General features: G+C 36.6%; 1 long non-coding RNA gene across 5 annotated transcripts in view; it reads left to right on the top strand.

Annotated features, from left to right (window-relative positions):
• LOC148051429 (uncharacterized) overlaps window positions 1-27,856 on the top strand; it is a 153,475-nt gene that overhangs the window by 84,120 nt on the left and 41,499 nt on the right. For 4 of the 5 annotated variants that reach the window (XR_015700112.1, XR_015700114.1, XR_015700111.1 and 1 more), the window contains 3 exons: window positions 23,076-23,226; window positions 27,141-27,240; window positions 27,729-27,796. This is a non-coding gene — a long non-coding RNA (uncharacterized LOC148051429). The remainder of the gene's footprint in view (window positions 1-23,075; window positions 23,227-27,140; window positions 27,241-27,728; window positions 27,797-27,856) is intronic. The other variant, XR_015700115.1, reaches the window with a different exon arrangement.

Here is a 27,856-nt window from a genome sequence, read left to right as displayed (position 1 = left end):
CCCATGTCCTCAGGCTAGAAATTCCTTTTGTGTGTTAGATACTCATCTGAATGATACTGATACTAGTTATTTCATAAAATGCTTTGAGTTGCGCTGGCAAGAAGTGCTATTTCAAAGCAAAGATTCATTACTATTCTCTTTTATGCTGCATGATTTTCGAAGAGCTGCTGCAAACAAAGGAGCTATTAAGGCTTCTTGAGAAATGATGTAAGTATCTGTTACTACTTCAGTCCCCCATAGTGGGCTAGACTTCCGCTACATTAAGAAAGGGAATTCTAACCATGTTTACTTCACTTTAAAATTTGACTTGCCTCGTTCTGGGAATCTTATTTCCTTACCTTGGACTTTTTTTGAGTTAGTACTGTGATTTAAAAGAATCTGGACCTCAAACAAGCCCTGTTTATTATTGCCTGATTTATTATTGGAGAGAAAACATGGGAGAGAGATTTTTGAAGCTTTTTGGAAGGCTAGAGGTTGTCAAACCACGAAGTTTTGTTACAAAACTGGTCAGACAGGACCTCTAACATTTTCTTTTCTGAGATGGCCAGCATTAGGAGTGGAAAACAATCCATTTTAGTGACACGATTTCCTGAAGTGTACAGTTCATTGAACTCATGGCATTTAAGACCACCAGCTGGCCTTTCTGTTAGTGTCTCAAGGAAACTTTCAGGGGTTATGAGAGCTGGCTATTCCCCTTTACACTGAGGAGGTCATCTTGTGCTAAACTGTGGACTTAACAGCTGGGGAAGCAAAAAAGCCAGACTGACTCAAAAGGGGAGGTGCGCTTATCTCTTTGGCCTGCTGTGCAGGGCTGGTGAAAACCTGTGGCAAGTTTGCATAGGCAACACCTTCAACAGAAGAACTGAGAAGTGTGTGGGTCCAGGTTCCCCTTTAATCCAAGGTTTAGAGTGATTTTCTGAAAAAAATAATTTTTGGTTTAAATCTAGAGAAGTAGAAGAAGAGTTTGAATCTTGGCATCCCACATACTTCATGAAAAATTCTGTACATGGGTATACAGAATAAGAGTATTAGGAGGATAGGATATGTCCCAATTCTTCCCAGTTCTTCCACCTTTTTACAAAAATAATGTTATTTACTTGATATAGACACAGAACAGAGTTTGTGGGTGTGAGTTCTGAGAAGAAATGTATTTGGAGAGGAAAGAATTATTCCTGCAAATGTGGGGAGGGGGTTTTGCAGGTTGGTTTTTTTTTTTGAGGGCTATAAATTTCATCAGTACTGGTGGTCACTTAAGCAGTAAGCCATTCATCACGTAGTTTTGTGACTCTTATTAATTGTACCGAAACTTTTCTATGCAACGAGAAGATCATGTTCTTAGGCTTGTAAATCTCAGTGAACAGTGGAGAATCTAAATGTCAGACCTTGTATTGGCCTGAGCCAATAACTAAGTTGGCCTCTAAGTGCCTTTGGTCTTGGAACTGGTGACCGGATTATTCAGGGCAGCAGAACATGAAGATATAAGAAAGCATACAAAAGACATGACCTGCTTGAGCAGGTCCGGAGGAGGGCCACGGAGATGATTGGGGGCTGCAGCACCTCTCCTATGAGGACAGGCTGAGAGGGTTGGGATTGTTTAGCCTGGAGAAGAGAAGGCTCTGGGGAGACCTTATTGTGGCCTTCCAGTACCTGAAGGGGGCCTACAAGAAAGCTGGAGAGGGACTTTTTACAAGGGCACGTAGTGGTAGGACAAGGGGTGATGGCTTTAAACTGAAAGAGGGTAGATTTATATTGGATATAAGGAAGAAATTCTTCACTGTGAGGGTGGTGAGGCACTGGAACAGGTTGCCCAGAGAAGTCGTGGATGCCCCATCCCTGGAAGTGTTCAAGGTGAGGCTGGATGGGGCTTTGAGCAATCTGATCTAGTGGAAGGTGTCTCTGCCCATGGCAGGGGAGTTGGAACCAGATGATCTTTAAGGTCCCTTCCAACCCAAACCATTCTATGATACTGAACTGGATAGTAAGATGGTTAAGTGGAAGGTCCTGAACTGCACCTTTATTTGCATTGGTGAAGTCAAAGACACTGCAATTAAGGTTGCAGTGAAGGCAAAGTATCCCATGGACAGCTCCAAATTACACGTGATAGAAGAGGAGACTGTCTAATCTTGAGGGAGAGGTCAGGCTCAACATAACACTGAGAGCTGTAATGAAACAATTGCTTCCTTGCTTTTCTTTTTCACCCTCTTCCCCATAAAGGAAATTTAAACTTGTGGGATTAAGAATGCCATAAAAGACATCAAGAATTATCTCTTTTGAGAACAAAAGCTTTTATCTTACAATATTGTTGTCCTCCCTCCTGGCCTTTCTTAAGATTTTAAATACTGTCTTTTGGACTATACCATGCTGTATTACAAGTAAGCATGTGCTGCTTGTTAAGTACATGGCTTTTGAAAAATATATTCTCGCCAAACTTTGTCTGCTGTTTTCGCACTTGGCTTGAACACACATCTCTTTGAATTTGTATTAATTTTGTTTAATTGCACTTGGGGGGCTAATAAAGTCAAGCAATAATTAATAAACTTTATTCATTAGAGGAAGGTTCAGAATTATAAAAAAATGAAAGGAAGAAAAACATAAGTGGAATACATCTCCTTTCACAGCCAGTGGTCTATTAAACTTTACAGTGCAAGCAGAAGCGTTCCCAAAATAATAACTCTGCTCATGTCATTGCACAGTATGTCTTCTACACACACCAGCTTTAGATTACTTTGATATTTGCCCAACAAGTCTTCCAATTTCTCTTCAATGATATCTGAATTATTTAAAGCTTCAACTTTTTTTTTTTTTCTTCTAGAGAACAGGAACTTAGAAATGGGTTGGCAGTGTGACCCTGACCATTAACATATAAATAATGTAAGCTGCTCTATACTTTGAGAGAGATCATTGGCTCTGTAAAAATATCTGGACAAATGTGTTCGCTATTTAATCCTCATCCACACAAAACCTAATCATACTAGAAACAGCCTATGAAAAATAAACTAATAAATCTTTGCAAGAACTATGGATGCCTACAATATTTGTTTTGAAAAAGTTGTGAATAAAGGATATGTATTAGTGAGCGAAATATTGATTGAAAAACCTGTCATTTTTAAGCGCTGAAAAAGTATGGCTCTTAGATTTATTGATGCAGAGATGATAATCATTTTTATTTTAGTAACAAATCATAGTATGACAGATACAAAGGTATTAGGTGATAAATCATGAGATAGGAGGATTCAGGTAGCAGATTTCTGAGAAAATAGTCCATTTGTAGAGTAACATTTACATTTAATTCATTTTAAATAGAAGTGTATCTGAAGCTGGATACTTATGTCTGAAAGGTGTTCCCATTCTAAATTAGCAGGGGAAAGAATGTCAGGGTCTTAAGCCACAGCATATTTCAGTGACCTAATTGTGAGGAATGAGTAGGACTCTTCATATGTGACATTTCTACTTAGGGGAAAATGGATTTTATGTTCTGGTTCCTTAAATTAATTATTCAAAATGCTGAAACAACTGAAATTGGTTTATCTGTTCATTGACTTAGAAATGGTATGACCTAGAATGTGTAAAGCCAGGCCATTTGGGCTCCATTTGCAGATCTCCGGTGATCTGGTTTGTGACCTTGTCTTGCCTTGGCTTCCTTCTTTCTTTGATCTTCTTTCTGCCTTATTTAGGGGTTACTCTCCAGTGCAGATGATATCCTCTGTTCTCATCGATAGTTTTGGTCTACACTGTTCTTTATAGTCAGCTAAATCCACCATCAAGGTGAAACACTCCTGTACATTAAAATCCTCCAAAAGCCGTTTCAGGTTTGGTTGGAAGATGCATTCTCACATACCCTTTTGGTTAGTACATTGTCAGATCTTCCAAGGTAGGCATATTGGCAGTCTCTGGGTTGCACATTAGAAACGGATTTGTGTGGACCCACACAGAAGATAAGGAACTTTAGAACTAAATTAGGGAAAAACTGGGGGGTTTGGTCATTTTGGAAATCACCATTACAAAATGATGTGCACCTAACTGTAGTGCTTACTACAGTGGGATCTTGTGGTACTAATGTATTACAAATAGTGAATAACAGTATTGAAGCAGTGTTATCTTGTAGGTGTTCTCTCAAGTGATGATTGCTTTTAAACTGAATGTAATTCTATTGATTCCTCTGTCAAAAGCTAAAACAAGAAGTTGCACAGAAGTAGGAGTTGGGAGCAAGATCTTATTAGTTCCTGGATAGTAGTGAAGCTTGGAAGCTCTTTATTGCAGATTTTTTGAGAAACTGTATAAGAAATTTTAATTCTTTAAAATACAAAATATTGGGATTGGAAAAAAATCAGTCTGAGAAATTTCTATGACATCTGATTAGATCCAGCTTCTTGAAGGAACCAAGGTTTAGCTCTTAAGGGTCAATACAGTTATAAAAGTCTTTTCTGCTCAATCACAGCAGATCATATTTGTCTCTAAACCAGCCAGAAACTGAGTAGTGAATATGCAATATTTTTAAAAAAACTTTTAAATTGCTTTGTTCTGGGTGTAATTCCTAGTATATCGGAGAACTAATGCAATACTTCACGATTGTGTAACAACCTGTGAGTTACATTCAGTGTTTGGAGAGCTCAAAACGTGTTAGGACAGTGGACATAAGAATAGCATCTGACAGTAATAGCTTGAGGTACTCTGTCTTTAGAGGATGCTGGAATAAAGAAAATGTTCAGCTGCTGTGGGAAATGCACATTAAGCTGCAGCAAATAGTACAGCTTAAAATTGGGACCTTGCTTTGCAAACTGTGAACCATGTGATACACACCATTGAGTTCTTCTGTATGTGTCTATTAATTTCTCCATTATGTTTGTCAGCTTTGCCACTGTATCCACTGTGTAGTCCAAAGAAAGTTGAGCAGTCCTGATCACCTAGCCACATGCATGTGATAAAGGATGAAAAATGCTTTTGGAGGGGAAGGGGCTTTGCTATGTACCCTGGATGTACCCATTTACCTTGCCTGTGGTCCTGCTGGCCTTGGATGATGAATGAAAAATGAATTTTCATCATTAAGGCTTACAGTTCACCTTTGAACATTCATACACAACTGATACTCTTGGGATGCTCAACTGTAATTCTTGCTGAGACATCATGGTCCTTATTCCCTGCAGCAAGGAGAGAGAACTCGAATTTAAAGCATTGAATGTATTTGTGTCTGTGTGTTAAACAGATATGATATGAAGTTCACTGTATGGTCCCATCTAGCTTGTATTCTCTCAGTTGGAACTAAAATTTAATGAGGAGATCAATGCTCTTTGTATCTGACAGCCTTAGTACGCAGTCTTAAGTTGCTTCGCTCTGAGTGTGTTTCACAAACTGCCAATGCAGACAATTGACCTCTTGTCACAGAGGATGAGGAGTAGCTCCACGCTTGTTTTTTCAGAAAACAAGTGTTATGAGTAACTGACTTTTTTTACACAAAGCCTGGTTCAAAGTGATGCTTGAAGTATTGCAGAAGTTGGAATTAATGATCAGCCCTTTGCAAGGCCTTTCTGAAACTGGTGCTCATCTGAATTGGTGTCTGCTTAAGGCAAAGAGGAGGAAGACTTCCTCTGGGGCCCAGGGCACTCAAGCTCATTCCTTCCTAAGATTGCTGACAGAACATCTGGTAGCTTGCTTGGATAGTTTGTGACTCATGCTTGCTGACAAAAGAGAAGGGTAAGGAGACCACTCTGTGCTCCTCAGTCTCTGCTGTGAGATTCACCTTTCCTCAGTATATGCTTCCATATCACTAGAGACCCTCTCTGTCAGTTATTAAAAGGTCATGACAGCACCTTAGGTCAGTCTTAGATTTATTGTATGAATATGAAATAGAAATTGAAGGGGAAATGATGTGAATCATTATACCCACTTATTTTCTGAGACCTGATCTTGGTCTGAGGAACTGAGAACCCCCTCAAATGTGCTGAGCAGTATGCAGGCAGCATTTATATCCAATGTATTAATGGAGCAGGAAGGCATCATCCTTCTTGCAAGGAATAACGCCCGCTTTTTTTTCTCTTGCCAGCACAGAGGTGTCTAGCACCATCTGAGATCCTCTAAGACATCTAGATGTAGCTGACAGATATAATGCAAGACCTGTAGGAGAGCTGTTGACTTCAGAAGTTGACAAGCAGAGATTGGCTATGGTATCTTGGAGCATCTCAGATGACACTCCATGCCTATGTATGGCAAATGACTCAAGGCTTAATTGTCTTGTGTATCACAGCATTTCTGAGGTTTATGAAGTTTAAGGCAAGGCCTGTGGTAGCCAGGCATAATATCAAATAAGTATCTAAAAGCATTGCAATCTTGCAAAGAATGTATCTTGTGCTCACAGGAATGCTTTAATTAAATTAGTATTCTGTATACAGAAGAGGATTTGAGCACATTTACTTAATTAGTCATGTACCTTTCCTTTGTCTATACTAATTGTGAAATAAAGATAGCAGGTATCAAGAATCTGAATCTGTGATGTTGGCCCCTAACCTGGGTTTCTGTTATTCAGATAAAATCAGTCTTATATTGAATTTTACATTTATCTTGTGTCTACAATAACAGATTTCTTTAATAGAAAACTTTGCTGTTAATTATAGCAATACTTGTCCTAATCTCCATAGTTTTCTTTCCAAGCCAACTGATATTTTAATTTTGATTTAGGTATCAGATACTTCTAAGTGTTCAAGATAAATTTATAAAGATAATAAACCGAACATGTTTTCACTTTGTAGTTGTCTGTGTTTGGAATTTGCAAACAGGCATAGCTTTCCAATTAGAATAAGTTAGCCTTTGATTCTTAAACTGTTCTCCTTTTTTTTTAATGTAGAATTTTTATTTTCTCTAATTCTCATTATAATCCCATCAACTGACATTTATTAAAAGTACTGTGGCAGATCTCTAAACCACTGAAGATTTCCAGTTGGTAATAAAGCATGAGAATTTAAAAATGAGTGACCTGATTTACTTGCAGGACAAAAACTAATTTTGTGGTGATACTGGCTTTTAATCAGAGGAATATGTTAAGAGTGATCTGATTTGGGGTTTGTATTAAAAACAACAGTAAAACCTTGAGCAGTCACTAAGTAGTCTTTAGGATTCTTTTCAGAATTTTTAGTTAACCTTCAAACTTGCTTAGCATCTCTAAAAAGAACTGTGCTACTTTTTCATTTATACATACAGAAGTTACATTACTTTTAAAAATTTTTTTACTATAGACACAGTGACCACTGTAAAGGCTAGCAAAATCTGTTTTTTCACTTCAATTGCGTGCTAATACTGTAAAAAAAAAAAAGTTAAAATTATTTTAGACCTGTTTTCATGCTTCCTAAATACGAACCGACACAAAAAAGTTTAATGTATTTTTCTTTTTTTTTGGAGGTGAAAGAGACGAGCACTAGTTTATATTTCACAACTGATTGGGCAAAATTAATCATAGAATCGTCAAGGTTGGAAAAGACCCTTAAGATCATCGAGTCCAACCATTAACCTAACACTGCCAAGTCCACCTATACCATGTCCTCGAGCACCACATCTATCCATTCTTTAAATACTTCCAGGGATGGAGATTCAACCACTTCCCTGGGCAGCCTGGTCCAATGCTTGAATTATTAAAGACTGCATTTTTTCTTATTGTTTCACTCGTCATGATTACTTCTTTGGGATGACTTACAGGAAAAAATACAGACTGACATTGGCAGTTGTATTTGTGAGATGATAAACATTTAATATGGTTCACAAAATTAGAATATTTAATATGAACATATAATTTAATATGAACAATATAATTAGAACATTTAATATGGTTCACAAAATTAGAATATATTTCAATTTCCAAAAAAACCTGTCCATTCCCCAAACTGCCAAGTTTGGGGGTTTTTTTTGCCTTAGTGTCACAGTATTGGGAATATAACTAGATAAGTTATGTAGAAGAAACAAATTCTTTTAATTATAAATAAAGCTGAGTGAATATAGTGTTTCATTTATTTGAATAAATTTATTACCTCTTCTGAGATGTATATTTAACTAGCATTTCATACATTGAAGTTGGAGCTTTCATAAGAGAATGAATATATTTTTCAGAAGATATTTTTGTTAGGATTGTAGCATATTAAGACTGAACTGTAGCTGAATAGCACTGATTTAGTATTCAAAATATTAGAAAATGAATTGTATTATCATAATAGCAAATGCTATATGTGTTGCCTCCCAAATTTCAGCAAAGATTGACATTTAAAAGAATTTCAAATATATGCAAGAAAGGCATGGGGAACTAGGATGCTAAAAACAACCACAACATGAAAACTACTTTAAGACATATTTTAGCTTTGTTAATGCTGTGAAAAGGTTATTATGAAAAGGTATTATGAAGTCTTAAAAAGAGTAATAGTAGATAATTCTTAAATGTAGGGTTAGCATTGCTATTTTTATTGTTAGCTTTCCAAAGTTTCTCCTTAAGCAGGAATACTAAATCTCCTTTAGAAAGCTTCAGGAAGAACTGCTGTTGTTCCCAAATCTCTCCCAACTTACTGCTCTCATGTATGTGAGGGCAGTAGGACAGTACTAGCAAACCCTGTCATTTCTTCCCTTAGTTCCTGGTAGGTGAATAGTAATTGTGCTTGGGGAAAAACTTTGGTCTTCTCAGCTGTCAGTAATCAGAGGAGGAAGGAGAAAAGGAGAGGTTGCATATTTTTTTGTACTCAGAGCATAATGAGCCTATACAAGCTATGGGTGCATGTTCATGGCATCCGTATATGTAGACTCATTGTGCTCTTAGCACTGTTTTGAGGAAAGGAAGATTAAAGCCACTTAAGAACGGTGCAATTCTCTTGGAGTTTATGTAACCAAGAACATTACTCTCTTGACTCTACTTAATGAGAAATTCCTGAAGTGTTAGGTATGATCTCTGAAAAGTTATTTGCTTCCCCCCACCCTATATTGCAAATGATGTACAAAACCAAATACACTCATGATCACTTATCCGCTAAATTTTATGTAAGCGGAAGACATTATTTTATATCTAGTAAGCTTGTTAAAAAGGCTATTTTAAGACTCCTTACACTTGGAAATTAACAAATAGATTTTTTTTTTTGTCAGTTCATAAAAAGTCATTATGTACTGTAATTTTGAAAAGGAATAATAGTGCATTTTTCAGATATGAAGAAACTTAATGTTTGCTCTAAATGCAGGATAAACTGAGAATCTAAAATACAGAGCCAGGATAAGGGTTTCTGCAATGAAAAGAGAGCAAACACTTTTTTCACAGTGGAAGCAGTACTCTTCCTGTGGTAAGGCTTCACAATGCCCGTGTGATCCTAGAATAATCAGAAGTACATCTAATAACTTAAATGTGGGATCAAATCTCCACTCTATATTCAGAGTATAGGCAGGCAAGATTCCACTGGAGATCAAGATACTAAAAATATGTGTTTTGAAACTGAGATAGATTTACAAAGTAGGCATAATATCTTAGTTGTTCTTTGGCTTTGCTTGTATATTTTTTTAATTTTAGTTCCACTTAAGATAATCAATTAAATAAAGCTTAAACAAAAGACAGCGAGAAAGTGACACAGACAATAATTTCTTCCTCTTGAACACAAAGAGGCTTTTGAGACATTAGAATAAAATCCAGAGGTCCCTGCAAACTTTTAAAATTTCCTTTATTAAATCAGCCATCCTTTGAATTCAATGACTGGTTTTTGCAATGATCTGTGTAAAGTGTGAACGAAGTCTGTAGGCTTTGAACTCCTGTATGTTTTAAGTCCATTGTGACGCATGCTAATGATTCTTTACCAGCCTCAAAAGCCATGCTCATTTTACTGTCTGTATAGAGGGTTTATAACATAGCTGATCAGCACTGTATCTAGCCAGATTTTATTTTTAAACATATGTGGATATTATTATGCAACTTTATTTTCTTCATTGGACTGGGGACAAGCTGAACGTCTTATGGTAATCTTAGTTACCTGGTGAGGTGAAGTTTTAAATCCAGAGTGGGGAAAGCCCAAGAGTGGATTTCTACAGCCTGTAGCTGCCGGTGCTGTTGTCCAGTGCAGCGGTGGGCAGCTGGTGCTGGCGAAACAGCCCCTGCACAGCAACAAGCAGAGGCTGGGAGGGGGTCTGTGACCAGCCTCACAGAGCCATGCAACTGTCCCACAGCATTTGCTTCTCAAGCAGTCATTTGCTTTTTCCCACAGAAAAAGGCAACAGCCTGGATTCAAGTGTCCCATGGGTTGGGTGGGTTTATAGGCTGCTACCAAAGATCATCCTGTGTACGTCAGGATGAAGGAGCGGCTGGCACAGGAGGGAGATGCTGGGCTGCAGTGGTACTTCAGTCACAGCCATTGCTCTCTTGACTACAGCTTTGTTCCTGTATAAAATGAATGCTCTATTAATTTGTTAAAACAGATTAAGGAATATTCTGAGACATCAGTAGCCCTGTATTAAATGTCCTTGGAAGGCCAAAAATTGGATTTAAGTCTTTTTCCTTTTTCTGCAGGTATTTTCCTTTCAATAGACAAGTTGTCTCTGTGTATGAAGGTCTACATTCTTTCATATCATGCTTGTGGTACATCAGGTTAATACATGACTTCACTTAATAATTCTAAAGATTATTTTAGGAGCGGTAGGTTGAAGTTCATTGGCAGATGGTTGAGAAATACCATTGAAGTTATTCCAGTCACTGCTGTTTCCAGTACTATTTTTTGTCTAAGGAGTGGATTTCAGTATCACATCTGACATGTTAGCATGCAGAGTGCTGTCTCTAACCACATGTTTTAGGTGTCTACATTAGAAATAGATGTGTGTGAATAGTAAATTATTCTATTCATTTATTATTCCTGATGACTAGTAAATTATTTTAATGACGTCGACTATCCTATTCATGTATTACTTGAAAGTGATAGGAAGTGAATTGCTGTCAAAAAGGCTTTGCAGCTGCAAAAAATTACACTTTTAGTTTTATTGTATTCCCTCTACCCCCAAATAGAATATACTATTTCTATCTTTCTACTTGATTCAGCCAGCTGTCACTCACAGATCTGCAATTACAATGCACTCGCATCATATCCCAGCTGCCTGTGATAGACTATTGTTTTGTAGAGCAGTATGTACAGGATAATCTCTGATTATCCATCTCCCACTGGAAACTATGCTTTCTTTGGCCACACTTTTTCAGCTGAATGATCGAAGATTTTTCTGGTCAGGTTCCCAGCACATCTTAATCTGAGTTTTGCATGATCTCTCTAATACAGGGCTATCTAAAATGAACATATCACTAATATTTCCAATGATTTTGTTTCAAAAGTGAATTAGAGTGAATTAGAAATAGTTTCATAGAATCATAGAATGTTCTGAGTTGGAAGAGACCCACAAGGATCATTGAGTCCAGCTCCTGTCCCTGCATAGGACAACCCCAAAATTCACACCATATGTCTGAGGGTGTTGTCCAAATGCTGCTTGAATAGTGTCAGGCTTGGTGCCATGACTGCCTCCTGGGGGAGCCTGTTCTAGTGCTCTACCACCCTCTGGGTGAAGAACCTTTTCCTAAATATCCAACCTAAACCTCCCCTGGCGTATCTTAGAATCATCGAATCGTTAAGGTTGGAAAAGACCCTTAAGATTATCGAGTCCAACTGTTAACCTAGCACTGCCAAGTCCATCACTATACCATGTCCTCGAGCACCACGTCTACCCATCTTTTAAATATCTCCAGGGATGGAGACTCAACCACTTCCCTGGGCAGCCTGGTCTAATGCCTGACTACCCTTTCAGGGAAGAAGTTTTCCTAGTATCTAACCTAAACCTCCCCTGGCGCAGCTTGAGGCCATTTCCTCTTGTCCTATCACTTGTTACTTGGCAGAAGAGGCCGACCCCCACCTCACTACAACCTCCTTTCAGGTAGTTGTAGAGAGCAATAAGGTCTCCCCTCAGCCTGCTCTTCTCCAGACTAAACAACCCCAGCTTCCTCAGCTGCTCCTCATAAGACTTGTTCTCTAGACCCTTCACCAGCTTCGTTGCCTTTCTTTGGATCACGATCTAGTACCTCAATGTCCTTCTTGTAGTGAGGGGCCCAAAACTGAACACAGTACTCGAGGTGCGGGCTCACCAGTGCCGAGTACAGGGGCACTATCACTTCCCTGGTCCTGCTGGCCACGCTATTCCTGATACAAGCCAGGATGCCATTGGCCCTCTTGGCCACCTGAGCACACTGCTGACTTATGTTCAGGTGGCTGTCATAGGCAGCTATGACATCAGCTAGCTCTTTAAGTACCCTCGGATGAATCCCATCGGGCCCCGTTGACTTATAGGGATCCAGCTGGAGCAGGAAATCCCGCACAAGTTTGGGGTTGGTTGGGAGTTTGTCATTCTCACAGTCATGGTTCTCTAGCCCAGCGCTCTGGGACACCCAGAAGACGACCAAGGCGAAGAAAGCATTAAATGTCTCTGCTTTGTCTATGTCCCTGTTTGTGAGGTGACCATGCTCATCAAGTAACAGGCCAATGTTATTTCTGGCCTGCCTTTTGCTATTAACATATTTTAAATAGCCCTTTTTATTGTCCCTCACAGTACTGGCCAGCTTCAGCATTAATTGACCTTTGGCCACGCGAATTTCCTCCCTACAGTGGCAAACAGCATCTCTGTAGTCCTCCCATGTCGCCTGACATTGCTTCCACTGGCCATACATTTTATTTTTTCGCCTTAGTTCTAGAAGAACATCCCTACTCAGCCAAGCTGGCCTTCTACGTTGCCTCTTTGACTTCTGACATTTTGGAATTGCCTGCTCCTGTGCTCTTACGAGGTGGTACTTAAAAAGTCACCAGCACTGATGGACCCCAGCACCTTCAAAAGCTTTTTCCCAGGTTGCCCTGCTAAGTAGTTCCCTGAGCAGCCTGAAGTCAGCTCTCATATCCAGAGTTGAGGTCTTGCTGGCAGTTTTCCTCCTGTTGCCATAGATTTTAAACTTTGCTTTGTGGTCGCCGTGGCCAAGGCAGACACCAATTGCCACTTCAACCACAAGACCTTCCCTGTTAATAAGCAGCAAATCAAGGAAGACACCTTTTCTGGTCAGTTCCCTTAGTACCTGTACCAAGAAGTTATCATCCAGATGGTTTAGGAGTCTTCTGGACCTGTTTATACCAGCTGTGTGGTATTCCCAGTTGATATCTGGCAAGTTGAAGTCCCCCATAAGGACAAGAGCAGTTTGATTTATTTTATAGAGTTTCTAACATCTCGGATCAATAATTTGACTTAATATGCTGATTACAAAATAGTTGTGTAATTACAGATGGAAAACAAAATTTTTGCTTTTCATACTGAGTGGTCTGTGACAAGTAGCATAAAGAATGCTTTCTAGAAGGCACTTATTCTCTAGGAATACATTATTTTCATTTAGGGTCACTTGAATTATGGTATTATTTCCTGGTCTATTTTAATAATTATGCCCATGTTTTTAGTATTTTTTCTGAGTACGAAGGACAAGTCCTTAAAGGAATATGCAGAAATAGGAAAGAACTATTGTCTGGGGACAGCAAAAGTTGGCTACTTTCATCTGTGTAACCCAGATTGGGTTGAATCGTACAAAATTTTATGCTTATTCTGATGTCTCCCCTTTCTTCTCTTAGTGATCAGATAGGAAATAGAGCAATTTTAAATTTATTAATCATGTGTTCTGTTTACTCTATAAAGCAACAAAAAAGATGACATTTGGAGGGGGGTGAATGGGAAGGAAGCTTATATTTCTCTTACAGAAATTCAGGTAGCCAAAGGATTATTGGCCATGTTACTATTTATTTCAGACATAGTATTACAGATTAAATCTAAGTGAATGTGAAAGAAAACAGCAATTGAACTATTCCTTTTTAATAACATCATCAGCTTCAGCTGAGCATTAATGATGCTCAGGAGATGAGCAAATCAAAGTACATGGTTTGCCATGTCTGTGCAAGCAAATTCTGAGGAACTGCTGGTTTTACTCCCTGCCAAGGGCACACAGATAGAGAGTGGATCTTATCAACTGCAGTGCTAATCTACAGAGAAGTTAGTAGCTTTAAACCATGAGTCATTTTTGTGGTGTGATTTTTGACAGTTAGCTTTGTTCTGGAGAGAGATTCTGGGTTTTAAGAAAATTACTGGAAAATCTGAGTCCTGCCTCTTTACCAGCATGACAGACATCTCCCTCTATTATTATTTCTCCTTCATGTTTTAAACGTGCTGTAAACGATCTTTTTCATACCTAATGGTGCTTTATTTTTTTTTTTTTAAACCTTGTACTGCACTATCATGTCTGGTTCTCAAAATAATTCTAAACTGATTGTTATATATTTTATTGGTAATATTTCCTGTTATCCATGGCTCTAAAGTAATCTAATTATTAAATGAACTTTAAATTTTGTTGTGTGTGTTTATGTATATGCATCTTTTAATCACTAATTATTATGGTATATGATAGAGCACTTTTTCAACCACTCCCTTGCTTTCAGTATGGTTTTCAAAATGTAAGTCTTTCACTTCCCTTATGAGTAGTGGGGTTAAACTGTGATGCTTTAGGTAGGCATGAGTTGGCACATCACTGATGCAAAATGGTGTGTTCAGTTTTTCAAAAAGAACGTTAGCTTCCAGTGTGATTTTTTTTTTTTTCCCCCTCTTTGTGGTAACAGTGAGTTTTACCAAAATGTATGATCCTTATTTGTGTGGACACTGAATTATGGCTTTAAAAATACTAAAGGCATTAATGTATGTTTTACACTTTCAATTTTTTTTTTCAGTTATTAATTTAGAATGATTGTTTTTCTTTCATCCTTTTTCTTTCTAAGGGATAGTCCTTAATATGTTTGTTTCCACTTCAGACTATGAACTTCAGTGAAGTCAGTAAATAATGTCTTTAGAATCAGTTGCTCTTAAATCATATGGTCTTTATTGTCAGCAAACACATAAGGAATTAGAAAGGGTGACATCCAATTAACACAGCCTTTTGTAGGTTTAATGAGCAATGATAAATTTAAATCCTTTGGCACTTTTAAAGTAAGTGAAGTTACAAGTAGAATGAACTAGAGAGATTGTTGTTCCATTGATTCATAATAAATTATTTGTAATTTATTTATAGTGGGATAGGAGGCATCTTCTTTGAAAAGAAAGCCATAGGTTATTTGAATAAATGTCTGTTATAATAAAATCCAATAAAACATTAATTCCTACAGTGTGTGGAGATACATAGTAAGATGAGCCATACTGTTTCATTACTTTTGATTTTAAATATTCAGTTAGTATCCCCTATACCACTAAAATGTGTGGCTTTTCTTGATTTCTATTGACATTACCTTATTAATAGCTCTGAGAAAAAGGTGTTGCTAGCTTTGTAGCAGCAATTTTATAGACTTTGCAAAACGTTTAATTATGGTTTTAATTAACAAGTAGGGCCTCTGCATAAGAAATATTTTCTTCTCTTATTAAAACTAAGTAAGAAACTCTGTGGATTTTCGTTTTAGTGTTGCTTTTTGTTTTGTTTTGTTTTTTAAATTGGAACAATTTTATAGTTATTCAGAAATAACCATATTTAAGGAACACAGTGCATTTGATTTTTCTGGTTCCAGTTTGTGTAGACAAACTACTTGTGACTGGGGTTTGATAAGGTGCTTTTTGGTCTCCCTGAACTTTTCCAATCAACAGCAGCAGAACTACTTTGTGCTGTTCTGTAAGTCATCTTCCTAGTAAGAGCATCTCTGCTCTGTGTTCCTTGTGTATTCCTTGGGGTACTTCTATAAAACCAATCATTTAGATTCCCTTGTCACTTCAGGTTCCACCAAATGTAGGAGCAAGTTGGCTCATCTCACTATGGTAAATAGGAAAAAAAAAACCCAAAACAAACTAACTTACAGGACACAGTCAATGTTTCTATGGTTCAAGTGAATTCTGTGGAGCTGATTATCCTTTTCCTCAGCATGGTTTTATTAGCTAATAAACTGATTCATAGATTTTAAAAAACAATGTAAACCTTCAGTCATTCCTATATCACATTCTCTTTTGAAATGGGAAGGAGGATTAATTTAAATGTTGGTAGTTCCTTTCTATGAATCTGTATTTCTTGATACAGAAATTAAAACCTAAAATTGAGGTTAATCTGAATTTTGAAGCAATAAGAATGGGAAACCCAAATAAAAATCATAACTTAATGAGTTTTTCTGAATGTAGTTCATGTAATTGCATGTGCTAGCAAATGAACAATTTATAAACTAGTTTAAATCTGTCTTGCTGTGGGTGTTTGAGGGCACTTCAGACTAGTTGAGATGATAAGGTATAGAGGCATTGTCACATGAAATACATAATAAGTACTTATCAAAAGATTGAAGATGGGATTGAAAGCTCATTTTCTTAGAGATGCATACATTTTCAGATAATGAAATAAAAATAGACTAAACTTTTTTCTTTTGATGGTGCTCACGCTTCTTATAATTTCAGTTCAAATGGAAATACACCATAACCTGAAATAAGCCCTTATTTTACTTTAGGAGTATAAGCTTGCATAATTTAATAAAAATTATGAAGGTTCTGCTCGCTAATTATTAGATTTAACTGAATGTATCTCTCTTTCTCCATATGAACAACTGCCCTAGTTGTTTCATACGCTTTCTCCCCTTCCTAGTGAATAGTTCCTCTGACCTTAAACTCCCAAAACGCCACGTAATTGTCTCATCTCTTCAATTCAATGTCCCCTCAAGGTCTCTTGCTTGGCTTATTGCTGGGTCTGCCTTTTGGACACTGGGATATCTTTCCCCATGTAGATGCCAACAAAGATTGTTTGCCTGAAATAGTGCTTCAATTCACTTCATTTTCTTTTGAAACAAAATTCATGTATAACATGCTTATATTGATTATTTTTATGGTTTTGATCACCCTTGTTTTACTATAAAGTGCTAATACACTTCATAATTTCTCATGTATCTTAAGGCAATGGTGTGAAACGCAGCTGATTAAAGCTTGACAAACACTGAGGTTTTGTTTGAAGGGTGGAGGTATGGAGAATATAATGAAGATTCAGATAGTGGCTGTGTCCATACTTGAATGCTAATAGCTTTAACCAAATACACTCAAAAAATAACTGTGGCTTAGCTTGGAGAATAAGAATGAAAAGGAATGGTGGTTTTAATTATTATAAAAGCCCTCAATTTACATATTCAACATTTTTAAATTTGAAGCTTTTGTGTGAAACTGTTTAATGCCATTTGAGGGACCACCTACAAACCATTTATCATGGTCTCAGTGATTCTTATACTTCAAGGATCTGGGTTTGAGATCTACTGTTTTCCTCATTATTTTAGTGGGAATTAGACATTTAAACATTCATTGCACACACTAGCAATTCTCTTAGTTATCTCATGTATACAGTTGAAATAGAGACAAAAGAAAATAGACGAGAATGAATTAATTCAATTTTTTCACAATCATATCTGAGAAAATTAATTTAATTTTTTTTTTCCCCTGAACTAACTTTAGTCCTCCTATGAACAGTTTAAATAACTGATAGTCTTTGCTATTAAGCATTGTGAAGCTAGAATTAAAGAATGAATATTTTTGGTTCCTATTTTGGGTTCATTGACCCCTTGTTTAACTATGGAAAGTGCTTGAACTTACTTCTTTGTTTAAAAATTTCTTTTTTATGGTTATAGTCTTTCAAAAAAACTCTATCAAAGCCTTTTGTTTTCACCTACACTAAACCAACAAGAGAGTCATAATATTTCTTCATCAAAACAATTTGGGTTTCTTTTGTTCTCTTCCTATTTTAAATATATTCCTCAAAAATATTACGCTTACTTTTTTTTTTTTTTCCTGGGAATTTTGGCATTCTGTTACTGTTTTCCTGTGCTAATGCATACTTTACAGTTTACACAAATCCCTTCATTTTTATAGTTCTACACTTTTCCCAAAATTGTTTCTCCTATGATATGATTTAGCTTAATTTCCTTAGGAAGAAACATAACGCTTCACATCCCCTTAAGGGAGAAGACCACTTTATTGTTGTTGCTTCTTATTGTTATGCCTAATCCTAAATTTCTAACTAAAAGTCATATTGTATCATGTATCGCAAAGCTAAAGGTTTCATTGAAATTACTGTCACAGAGTAGCTGAAAACCTGATCTATGGATCAATTGGAGAATTAGGACTTGGAATTAAGAATAAAAAAGCATTGAGAGTCCGTGGAAAGACTGGCACTCGGGAGAATACGTTCACGGTTGCTTGGCTCAGTGAGGCGGCGGGTGGTTGGATGAGATGCAGATGGAGGATTCTGCCCATTATTTTCACAGTCTGTCCCAAAATAAAGGGAGCTGTGGTAATGCTGTCTGAATATGATGATTGTATGGCTCATTGTGGTCATTTTCATGGGACAGAATACATGAAAGATGTTGGGGATCTGCTGTGACAGATTTATTTTGTCAATACTTGAAAGGATCAGGCTGCTTTGGCTTAGCAATTAGTTTGAGCAGAACCTTGTGTCTTCACAGACACGTGAAGAACAAAGAGAGTGGGAACTGTGTAAGGATGATGCTTGGTTAGTTATCAGGTTTCTTTTTCCTTCCCATTGCACACTATCACCTCATTTTTTTCACCTGCTTTGGTCAGAGCCGAGTGTATTTCATCTAGGAATAGAGTGTTTTTCAACTTTATATACTTGCTTGGGAAAGCAGAACCTAGTAGTACATAACTCAGAAATCCAGTCACAGATAACTGCAACTTGACTGTATTTGGGTATTTTCCTGTTTCTCAACTTTTTCTTTGTTTCTTAACTTATAGTGAATAGACTGAGAAAAGGAAGTATTTCTAGGCATGTTTCATACTATGCGCTATTCAAACATTCAGCTGTAATCCCAAGTAAAACTGAAAACTGAATTCCTTCAAAGAGTTGGTGCTGAAATCTTTAAACTACAATACTGCTTTTATGTTAGCATTGTGATAATTCTGGCAGAAGTATGACAGCATTCAGTTTCATGACAGTGATATTTAATAGGACTGTGTCTTCAACTGATGCTGCCAGAGGATTTATAAATTGATCAAAAACTGCAAGCGTCTTCCTTTTTTCTCCCAGTAGTAATTTCATGACCACATTGGATAGCCCAGTCTCTCCACTTGTCTGTCTTTAAATGGCAGAGGCTGGGCAGTCCTCCGTTCCCTGCACAAGCACAATTTTCATCACAGAAACTAAGGCTTCAGTGCTCTTGAGCTTCATGAAACGCAGTGCTTCAGACTGTATTCCTTTTATCTGACAAGCTTTAGGAGGTTACTAGGTTTTATAAGGGCCTATTAGATGGATAATAAACCTTGACCTGCAAGTAACCAGCACAATTATAGACCAGTAATACCCTAAAAACTCTGGTCAGGCATGTTTCAGACATTTATTAACTGAAGATTAAAGACTAACAGCAACCCAAGAGTCCAAATTAGAGGATGGGTTTGCAATAGTTGTTGATAGCTGAGTACCAGCTATATACGCTACCTCTGACAAGGTTTTTACTTCTAGTATTGGTTTTTTATCTCCTTTCTCATTTCTTCACATTTTTCCTACCAGGTATAAGCTACACAAATGGCTCATCTTCTTAATACGCTCCTTTCAGAAGAGCATTCATAGCCAAACATTTCAAAAAAAAAAAAAAAAAAAAAGCAGATGACTGCAAAAATGCAAATGCACATCCTTCCTTCTCATTTCCATTTAGTCCTTGTTAGCTGAAGCATGTCTTCTTAAGAATCCCTTCCTGATGGTATTTTTTTATGTTAGCGCTATCAGAGGTAGTAAATCGGTAAGTTTGGAACTTGTGTACACAGTTGTTACTCTCAAAAATCATGTGCACTCAAAAGGAAGCTGAGAGTAAGCCATTTCTGTGCAAGTGGGGGAATATATGTGTTGATTTATCAAAGGGTCATTTGAAATATTTAAAAAAAAATAGTAATCACTGAATACAAATGTGACAGCTGTTAAATTTATTTTGTACCATATGTACATTGTAATCTTGGTTTAAAAAAAAAAAACACAACACCAAACAAACAAACAAAAAAATTCAAACCTAACCCCCAAAAAATTCACCAAACCTCTCCTAAAACCTTGCACAGTTTGAGGCCTTTTTCTACAAATAATCCAGGAGGATTTTTTTCCATACGTAATTTTCCAAGGTTATTGTGTATAATTCAGAAGTATTATAACTTGTACATAACGAAGGCATATTTTTAGAGATGAAGTATGCATACTCAACTTCCCAGGCTATTTCCTTTTTCTGTTACCAAAAAATTAAGCTGGAAGGTACAACCTTATATATGTATTTAAGTCAGAATTATATATAAAAAAGGCAAAAGGCATAGATATTCTAGGAGTGGCTGGTATATATTGAGTATCCTGGGTACTTCTATTAAATATGACAGCTTAAACTTCTGACAAAATTATAAAATTGGGCTCTGGTTTCATATGATGTAAATTATAAGCATCAGATTGTTTGAATTTAACCTTTCTTGTTGACTTTCACGTTATTTTGAACACTGGGAAATTTAACTAAAGCTAAATACCTAGAGATCATAATATTTTCAGATCCCCGTCATCTTGCCAAGTAAAAGAGTTTTGAATGACCTTCTGAAGAACATATGAGAAAATTGCCTACTGTGGATAACACAGTAACTGACCAAGGACAGAAAGGACATGTAATTCTTTACAGTGAACTTTTTACTGGCTAGTGGCAATCTATTACTGACAGTTTGAGGCTGAAATAAGTATCAGACAATTTCAGCAAAAACTCTCTTTCACATCTAAGTAAAGCCATGCACCTTTTGATTAGTACTGCATCAGGCTATTTACCAGAGATTCAAACACTTGCAAACAAGTCTCTTTAGATAAGGATGAGTGAACTGGCATTTTTGATAGCATGCAGTTCAACTAATTCATTTTATTTTGGGGGAGAACCTGTTTCCTGGAGTCTTTTAATGGAAGCGAGAATCCCATCTATACCCTTTTCATTTACTTTTTATATTCTTTCATCTCAGCTAGCTCAATCTATTTGGACTAAAAAGCTTAGCATTTACCTGAGTGCAAAGGCACTACTGTGTTTACTGGGCAACTTGCTCATATGTTTCTACTAACATTTATTAAAATATATAGCATAAGAAAGAGAATATAGGTGATGTGATCTATGTGAACCCAAATGAACAGCTCTATGTGATTATGGCTGATTATCAGGGCCAATTCCAGTTCTTTTTTCACAAAACCTTCACATATAGTGGTTTTGACCTCTCTGTTGCCTGGCCTTTTAAGCAAGCAGTTTAGTGAAAGAAATTTACATTTCATCTCTGCTGTCAACTTTCAGCTGGCATTTCTGCCAGTAACTCTAAGACTTGGTGGGAAACAAAGTATTTTGGAAGGAGTTCTCAGAAATCCACTAAACAGTAGCTCAAGTCCCCTTGACAAACCTTATATCAGAGATAAGCTTTGAGAAGCCTGTCCAACCTGAAGTATTCTAATGAATAGATTGTGAAATATTTCATTACTATATACAAACAGATAAGACTTTATGCAGCATAATCCAGGATATAGAAATACACTTATTAAGAAGCATTATAATCAAGTCACATATTAAAATGATGAATATTTATGTGAGAGATAAAATTCAAATGAGAAAAGTTAGACAATCTATCTCAGCAAGGTCCAGAGTATCATTATACCTATTCACCTCAGTTCGTATGTTAGAAAACAAGGTTATGATTCCTTGAAAATATCCCTTTTGTATGAATAAGTTTGGCTTATGGAGTTTTCTGTAATTGATAGAATTTCATCATCTTTTGTCTACTATGCCTACCCCTGGGGGACAGACAAGAGAGAAATATAAATCTCTCTCTAATCTTAGTCTTTCTCTCTGGAATACATTATCTGAGCGTGATCAACTATGGAATGGTATCTTAACAATGTTAAATCTACTTTCATTTTCCCTGCACATCACTTTCATTGATGGAAACAAGAAAATCTGTATTTCAAGGAAACAGGAAGAAGTTTAGCATCTGTCTTCCATATTTTGTCAGCAAACCTCTGAAGAGCAGTAAGTTTTTACAGGTAGTTACCATAGGATAGGGCTTAAGCAAACATAAGCTCTTATATTTGTGAACGGTCTTTCTGTGAAAATATGATTTTCCAAAGAACACCTTGTAGTCAATAATAGGTTACAGCAACCTACAGATAGAGTGGTGTGCCAGTAGTCTTTGAGTCTTATTCTTGCCATAGTACTACACACTGTTGGCAAAAGCAGTTTTCAAAAACTTTTGTAATGTAGGTCCCATCTTAGTAGAAAGATTATCTCCAGTACCAGCTGAGATCACTCCTTATGCAATTATAATTGAGTACTAAAATAAATAAACCAACATATAACTTTTTAATAGCAGATGGAGATGAGTGGAAAAGTCACCAGTACAAAATGATCAATTTGCTACAAAGCCTACTCTGTGGACAACAGAACAGTATGGAATATTCTACTCTGTTTTGTTCTTGTTATAATGTACTTGGTTTAATGCACATCACTGTAGTACATTCATCCTTCCAGTAATGCATAAAGCACAGCCACATGAGTGTGTATTTCTTTTTACAATCTATGGTGTAAGTCATTGCAGTCTGTTCTTTAAGGTCCACTTATATTTGATAAGATATTTTTAGAGTGTATTTGTATCTTGGGTGATCAGTCAGGGAGATCCAGTAGTAGTTTTCAGACCATCAGCTTTGGAAAATGGTGCCATCCTATTTTCATTCTTTTGACAAATAGTAAAATTAACTTAACACACTGCTGTTGTCATGGATGGATAAGTAACTCGTATTTCTTCTTTCTGAATATTTTTTTTTCTATCCAACGTGCAACAAAAGGAGGGACTTCACATTTGGAAAGTCTAACTTTCCTGCTGAACTTCAAAGAGAACAAAATTAACACTATGAGTTTCAGTCACAGTATTTTGTTTTTCAGTTAGAAGCTTTTATTTTTTTGCAGTATTTAATTTGTGTATGAATAAAGTTTACAGCTGTTCAAGAAATTATATTTCAAGTTTTCTTTTATTTGCAGTACTTCAAATTAATGAGATTAACTAGTTTTCTGCTATCAAAACATATATCAAGATAAGCAACAGCAGGGTGAACCTGTAAGGGATGTCATTTGATTCCTCAATTTACTTACCCAGCAAAGTAAGACACACTATGAAGATCTCATCCAAAAGGTATGATTCCTGACTTGTCCAAATCAAAGCTTCTAATGCTGTCTGTAGGAGTCCAACCCGATCGATGGAAAATTATTTACAATGTACAGATTCCCCAGTTTTGTTGGATCTTTTTGTATTGTGATGTTCCTCCTTCCCATTTTTCTGTTTCTTTTGGCAGATTTAAGCTTCTTCTCTCTCATGTACTTTTTTCCTCTCTTTAACTGCATATTTCTCTACTCTTTGTTTTATTTTTCTTCACTGCAGAAGTGCTACCCACCTTCCACAACTCCAATAATCTCCTTTCCTTTTCCTTAGCTCTGATGCAAGAGCTGTCAAATGTCACACACCCTGCACACCTTTGTCACCCTGTCACAGCTTGCCACAGCTCTTGCATCCAGCTGGAATGCTGTAGCACCTTGCTCTGTTGATAGCCAGACAACTTTCCTCCATTTCTCTTGCTGAGGCACCGCCAGAACATGGCTAAAGAAAGGAATTTACAATTTGAACTATGCTTATGTTTCAAATGCTCAAGAAAATGCAGAGAGAAGAACATGTTATGAAGACAGCCAGCCTAAAACCTTATGTGCTTGGGAAGACATTGAAAAAAAAATATTGATTTTTCAGTGTGTACAAAGCATTGAAGGAAATCCTTTAAAATGTAATAGAAAATAATAACAGTTTGAGAAACCTGGGACCTTTGTGATGCTCTGTCTCTCCCACTCCTTTACTGTAGTAAATTGTAGTTTTGTGTCTAATATTTGATGCAGGATTTTCTTGTGAGTGAGAAACAGTCCGTGGACCTTTGGGGGCAGTACTTGATTGTGTGGGCTTGATGATCCATTCCTTGTTTTTAGTTCCTGAATCACTCTGCGTACTTTGATAGTAGTTATGTTTTGGAATTCCCTAATGCGTAGCTTATTGTTTCTTATAGATTTCAAAGGAAGACTATAAAATCTCCTGGAGCTCATCTGTGTAATTCCATAGGGCTTGTCCATAAGGGAGCCGAAAAATGTACTGGATGCATCTCACATCTCTAATGTTGTTCAAGTCCTATTTGCATGTTTATGTATGTATCTGTCTGTGTATGTGAGAGAAGGAGAGAGAATTTATGGTGGGAATAAAGTATAAACTCCTTTTTAAATAACAAGGTATAGATAATTGTTTGTAACTGCGTTGGATAAAAGAATGAAAGCTAGAAGATGGAAAGATGACTTCTAATAAAATTGGAAAGGTTAATAAACTTTCTCCAAGAGAAATAAGATAGAAAAAGAAAAGATTTGTTTGATTTTTAGCAAAAAGTGACATTTATTAGATAGTAGGGAAAAATGCAAGTATAAGATTAACAGAGCTTTAGCATGAATTAAATCCTAATTAAAGAGGATGTGACTCACAGGTGTGACTGGCAGTGTTAAGGTGACTGTCCATGCCTGATGGCGTGGAGTTGCTATGATTCTCTGCTTATTGCAACGCCACATTGGTGGCCTGAGGTAGAAGCTTTGCCTGCATTTCTGGTCAGGGAGTCTTAGCTACTTTAAGCTAACACGTCAATGTTGATTTACAGTTGAGGCCAGTTATGAGCAAGAGAGATGTGATAACTTCTGAATTGGAAAGTGGGTGAAATATAAGCATTCATTGCAAATTGGAATATGAAAAAGAACGAGGAAATGGATAAGGGATGGAAGACTGAAAAATATGCATCTTTATTCTGACTGATCTAAATAAAAAGAAACGATATTTTGAAGAAAGTCAGCTTAAAGTTTAAGGGCTCAGTGGGATTTTATAATCAGAAAGATAGGAAGAAATATTTACACTTTTGTTTTAAATCTTCCATTTTAGAATCTCAGGCTCCTGAGAAACACATTTGTCTTATCTAATATCTTCAGAACACCTTGGACATTGATAGAGTGATGCAAGTATTAATCAAATTAAAACATCTAAATGTAGGCTTTATTCAATGTCTATAGTCCTTATTCATTGTATCTCACTCTAGTCATCCTATTTAATCTATCAGATTCTTCAAAACAAGAAAAAGTGTCCGTGAAAGAAAGTATGCAGTACAAAAGCTGACAATCTAATAGACATGTCAAATATATGTTATTCATTGAAAAGACTGAAAGCCCGAACTCAAGTTCTGAGTCAAGAGCAGATTCTGCCTACTGAGAATTGCATTTTGCCCCTCATGTCTATCTGTTTCTCAATGTCCTTACCAGCTTCACTAATCCTTTGATTCATAAAGACAGAAGTTTCCTCTAGGGCTAAAGTGACATGTGATTGACCAGTATATTCAGCGTTCTGCCCAGCAGGGTATGATGCAGAACAAGATAGTCCAGTAGACTATAATTGCTGTTTTACAAGAGAAGCAGATTTCCTCTTCCTTTAAAAGAGCAATAGTATAATCAGGGAGAAAAATTGTGCTGGAGTTCTGACATTTAATATCACGTTGAGCTCTCACAACTTTCAAAATCATATTTGTAATGTTCTCAAGACAGTTCTTTTTGGAATTTTTATTTACTGTATAAAAAGTTAATTTAGTAAAAATCCGGAAAGGCATCTGCACAGACTACAGTCCTTTTTCTCAAAATTCAAGCTCTGTGGCTGCTATTTCTGCAGTGTCATATATTCAAACTTTACACTTTGCTTTTATTTTCCATTGTATTCATGATTGCACATCATTCTCTTCTGTCCGCTCCATGTATTTCTCACCCCAACTGCCTTCAGTCTCTCTCTTGTCTGGAGTTAATTTCATTTTTTTTATTCATTTCCTTAAGAAGATTGAATTAAATCAAATATATTGTTCATCACCTCAGAATGTGAGGTTTTGTCTCCAGGACCCTGAAGTATATAAATGAGTTTCCTACTGAAAATGTCACGTAGGTCATTTTTCAGTATCCTCGCTTCCAGCAAAACTCTGGGTGTGCAAATATATAACTCCAGCTACAGGAAAAGAAGTAATTCATCTGCAAATCAAAAGTCACTGCCACATAGTTAGAATAATTAAAGGCATTTTACTGTAACATACTCTGAAGGTATCAGTTTAATTCCATAGGTGAGATTCTTATCTTGTTTTCAGCTAATTTTTTGACAAACCTTTTGGCCTTTCTTTAATGTTTCTGTGAAGTGTCCTTAAATTCTTCTCTTGCACTGAAACAGTTATGGCTACAGCATCATCAGAGGTAGTAACTGTGTGCTTTAGATCCAGGTCCATCAGAAAAGGGAAATCCAGACAGCCCTCGCTGGCTGGGAACAAGTGGGATTAGACCAATGGACCGAGAGAGCATCCAGGGGTATATACAGTGAATCTTTCCAAAGCCCTGGCAGTGGTGTCTTGTTCTTGGAAACTGTTTGCTTGGTCTATTTATTTAGTGAAGCTATGCTGCCTCTGTTAGATGTTATGACAGATATGACAGCAGCATGAATGGTACTGACCTGAGGACATTCTTTGCTTTTTTGGAAATCATAGACAACCAGTCATATAAAGGAAAATAAATACCCCATGATTTTGGGGCCCCTGATTTATAAATCAAAGGAGATTTTAAAATATTGAATGCTTATTGAAACATTCAAAATGACTGAGCCATAAACTGAAAAGAAGTATCTATTACTATAAATTATTTGTTTATTGCATTTCAAATATGGTAAATTTTTCTTATTTTTTGAAAGGAATCATAGGAGTTCGTGATTATGCATTAATTTAAGCAGCTGGATACTGGTGCTTATGGTCTTGCATAAAACTTACATTTTCCTCCACCTTTTTTCTCAAGAACGACTTTTTCCATTTCTTTCTGTAACTGGTTAATAAACATATTGATCTACTGTCAGTACCGTGCTAACAGAAACATGTGAGTGATTAAGTTAAAAATATTATATGAAATTGTTTTCTGTGTATTTTCAGTACTGTAACTTGTTTGACAAGTATTATCCCTCCTTTGCAGGTATTCTTTGCTTGGCTTGCTTTTCCTCTTCAATTTCATTGTTCCCTTCTGCTAGCAGCTCACAAGTGTCTGTCCTCCCTAGGCAGTGTTTGCTGTTCAGGTATGTTCTGCTATTTACTATAGCTTTGTATTTAAATAATACAAATATATGTTGAGCACACAAATGAAATATATTAATTTCTTACACAAAAGGGAACAACAGAAGTCATTGGCAAGGAAACTATTGGAGCATTATAAGCAACGCTTAAAGCTGTGCTATAAAATAAAATTATGTGGTATTTCAGATGAAATAGAAATAATGCAAAGATGCAAAAGAATATTAGAATCTCGTTCTGTCCAAGAATCTGCCTCTGGAAGCACTTAGTAAGCATACCAAGTTAAAACTAGGGCTTTGCTGTATATGCAAATGCTTACAGTGATAACTGTAAGTGCAAAATGCAAAAATACTGCTAGTCTGAATTTATAATGTCTTTTTCCTTTGCTTTATGCCACCTTTGCACTTATTTAAACAGTTATACGGACTGCAGGATCAATCTGATTGGAACCATATGAGTGACTAAACTTTTCATTTTTTTATGTGACTGCCAGGTTAGAGTGGATACAACATTCAGCGATATCCCATCTCTGTGACAGCATCTGCTCATCTTCTTGGCAAGGCAAGTCTAGTTTCTCTCTGTTTACTTATGCTGCCTATTGGCAGTGCAAAAGGTACTAAT

The sequence above is a fragment of the Nipponia nippon genome, unplaced genomic scaffold (assembly GCF_047370975.1).
Source record: "Nipponia nippon isolate SJK-2023a ecotype South Korea unplaced genomic scaffold, ASM4737097v1 scaffold_6, whole genome shotgun sequence".
Classification (NCBI taxonomy): domain Eukaryota; kingdom Metazoa; phylum Chordata; class Aves; order Pelecaniformes; family Threskiornithidae; genus Nipponia; species Nipponia nippon.
The sequence above is the reverse complement of the archived record's forward strand: the minus strand, read 5'-3'. Positions and strand labels throughout refer to the sequence as shown.